The sequence below is a fragment of the Dipodomys merriami genome, unplaced genomic scaffold, assembly GCF_024711535.1.
Source record: "Dipodomys merriami isolate MVZ:Mamm:240054 unplaced genomic scaffold, mDipMer1.0.p SCAF_850, whole genome shotgun sequence".
NCBI classification, from domain to species: Eukaryota; Metazoa; Chordata; class Mammalia; order Rodentia; family Heteromyidae; genus Dipodomys; species Dipodomys merriami.
In genome coordinates, this window is record NW_027206458.1 from 373,809 (window position 1) to 377,500 (window position 3,692).

Genomic DNA, 3,692 nt, shown 5'->3' on the forward strand with positions numbered 1-3,692 from the left:
TGTCATAACCATATCTATTATGTATGTTCATATCTGTGTGCTCAGTTCCCTTGCAAATCATCCAACATGGTGATATGACAAAAATCACATTGATTCTACCATAAATGAAGAGATGTGGAAAGCTTATGGGTAAGCAATCTCCATTTGACCAAGAAATCTTGCCAGGAGCTGGTCGGTGCTTATACCTGTAATCCTAGCTACTCAGAAAGCTGAGTCTGAGGCTTGGGGTTTGAAAGTTCATGAGACTCTTATCTCCAATATACTACCCAAAGAGCTGGAAGTGGAGCTGTGGCTCAAGTCATAGAGCACTAGCCTTGAGCATAAAAAGCTCAAAGACATTGCCCAGACTCAGAGTTCAAGCCCCAGGGCAGAACAGAAAGGGGGAAGGAGGGGGGGCGAGAGAGGGGAAATCAGGAGCTCTGTTACCCAGCTCTATGAACTAGTAGCTATACATTGCTTTTCCTACAGTTATTAAGGATAAATAAGGATTCTGTACGAATAAACCAGGCCTTTGTACAAAGTTAGTATTCAAACAAGTAGAAATTGTACCGACTGATACATATATTGATTTCATCATAGCAGTGGCAATGTATTTTATGTTTGATGCTTAAGAACCAATGGCATTCTGGGTGCCGGTGGCTCATGCCTGTAATTCTCGCTACTCAGGAGGCTGAGATCTGAGGATCGCAGTTCAAAGCCAGCCCAGGCAGGAAAGTCTGTGAGACTCTTATCTCCAATTAACCACTCAGAAAACCAGAAGTGGTGCTGGGACTCAAGTGGTAAAGCGTTAACCTTGAGCTGAAGAAACCTTGAGCTTGAAGCACCCAGGCAGAGTTCAAGCTCCATGACTGACCAAAAACAAAAATATATATATATGGCATGTGGTCACTCCTGGAATGTGGACACTATCAAAAAAGCATAACTCTTTCTTGCCAGGCATCTTTGGCTAATGCTCGTAATCCTAACTACTTAGGAGGCTGAGATCTGAGGGTTGTAGTTCAAAGACAGCCCAGGCAAGAAATCTCTGAGATTCTTTTTTTTTTTTTTTTTTTGGGGGGGGGGGGTCCGGTTATGGGGCCTTAACTCTGGGCCTGGGCACTCTCCCTCAGCTCTTCAGCTCAAGGCTAGCGCTCTACCACTTGAGCCAAAGTGCCACTTCCGGCTTTTTCTTTTTGCTTATGTGGTGCTGAGGAATCGAACCCAGGGCCTCATGCATGCAAGGCAAGCACTCTACCACTGAGCCACCTTCCCAGCCCCTCTCTGAGACTCTTATTGCCAACTAAGCACCCAAAAGACCAGAAATGAAGTTGTGGCTTAAGTGGTAGAGTGCTAGCCTTGAGCACAAAAGCTCAGGGGCAGTGTCCAGACCCTGAGGTTAAGCCACAGGAATGGCATAAAGTGAACTCTTACTGGTGGCTACAGAAACCATATATAGGGGGTGTCCTTTCGCTTTGCCAACAGCTCTGCTGCATCCTGCACTCCTTGGTTCAGTTTTTCAAAACCTAACAGTGAAAGGAACAAAAATGAAAACTAAGGCTTTTATGTAGCGCTCCATAAAGGAAAACTCATAGGCTGGCAAGAATCCCTTTCAGCTAGATAGCCACATGGACAATTCTTGAAAAGAGCCATATGGACATACTTGTTGTTTCTGGCCTCTTTACCTTCTAACTCTTTTTTGTTTTTTTGTATATAGAGTCCTCTAGTTATTACCACCAAGTGATTAATCACTTTGAATTCCCAAGGCTACAAAAGGCATTTACTGGCAACCATTCCAAGTTTCACTTTCAGCTGAGGACCCTGGAGACTTCTTAAGTAAAAAAGGATTTCATGTTCTCCAAAAATGCTATTTTATGTAAGCTAAGGTCAGGGCTTCAGATCTAAACTCTATCTTGATAGCCAAGGATCAAATGGAGAATGTAAACCAAGCGTGGAAATGAGCAATATAAAGCAGGGAAACACCACTGAACTTGTCTTCCAGTGGAGAAGACTAAGAAAGGTCTTCTCTAAAAAGATGACCTGGAATACAGGGTACAAATGGCAACTTCATTTGATCTGCCAAAGGACTTTTGTTTGAGCAATACAATCAGTGTTGTTTTAAGCTGAGCCAAAGTTTAAAATTTCACGTATTTATTTATCATTTATTTATTTTGTGCTGATATTGGAGCTTGAACTCGGGGTCTGAGCACTTTAGCTTTTTTTGCTCCAGGCTGGAGCTCTACCACTTGAGCCACCGCTCTACTTCTTTTTGGTAGTTAGAGATAAGAAATCTCAGATTTGTCTCTCTGGGCTGGCTTTGAACTGCGATCCTCAGATCTCAACCTCTTGAGTAGCCAGGACTACACACATGAACTGCTGGTGCTGCCTTACAATCTCACAATTCTTGAATATCCACATTTTCAACATTTCTTGTAAAACTGGAAAGTACAGCATCCCAGATTCACACTTGGCTGCCAGCAACTGACTGGCATTCTACAATGACAATTTCCTGCAAGCAGCTCACTAGTTTTACCATCGGCCTTCAGAGTCCATTTCACTCCTTTCCTTTTTCAGACTGGCAACCTAGCAAAAGACTAGAAATTAAGCCCTGGTTTCTTCTTGAAGTCCTTTCTATCTCTATTCTTCCTATTGCATTAGAATTTAAGTGCCAAATGTCAGTCTGTCTTTGAAATCTCTCCTGAAGCCACAAAGCTGGCAAATTCTACCTTGTATCACCGCCAACTACTGTAGCTACTTGGAAGCTAGGACAATAACTTACACATGATTGTGACTCCTTTTTCTCACAAGCACTTAACATAGTGCTTTACAAAAAGCAAAATTTCCTCCCTTAGTCCATAGCACTTGGATTTGAACTCAAAGCCTTACACTCACTGAATGAGTGCCTTGCAACTTGAACCACACCCTAGCCCCAAAGCAGATACTTAAGAAATTATCCAGCAGTTTTCTAACTGCTCTTTGGCTCACGCCAGCCTTTCACAGGCTGACATTACGTTGCTTTAAAGTTTATTTCTCAAAATCGGAATGGTTTTGATCCACTTGTCCCCAAATAGTTGAGATTTTGTTTCTAACAACCTTTGAGTTAGGGGAAGGGCAGTATAGGACATTACAGATATCTAGTGGGAAAAGGCCAGAGATGTTGATAATTTCCTAAAATGCTCAAGACAGCCACTCCCCAACATAGACACACCATTACCAGTACCAAATTGCATTTGGTAAGGTTTATAAAATAACAGTGGTAGGATAAATAGATCAACAAGTACTGTAACAAATTTGTAGATGGAGAAACTAAGACCACAAAGTTTCCTTAAGGCATTCTAACTTGCAATAAAATCAAGATTTTAACTCTAGTGCCAAGGCTCTCACAATCTGACAATAGAAAACAGAAAACTGGAACATGTTCAGGAATTTTGTACCTGTGTGAGTAAGAATTCTTGAGTAAGAATGTTCAACAGACAAGGTATTAATATTCAGCCAACATAAACAATATCTTGCTGCGCGTGGTAATTCAAATGTGTAATCCAAGCTACTTGGGAGGCAGAGATCAGGGGATTGCTGTTTGAGGCCAGCCATAGCAAAAAGAAGTTCCCAAGACTCATCTCAACCAATGACTGGGTGTTTACCTGTTATCTCAGCCACATGCTAAGTACAATGGCTGGGGACACTGCCATGTGCCTGTCTCCAGCATCACAGGAAAG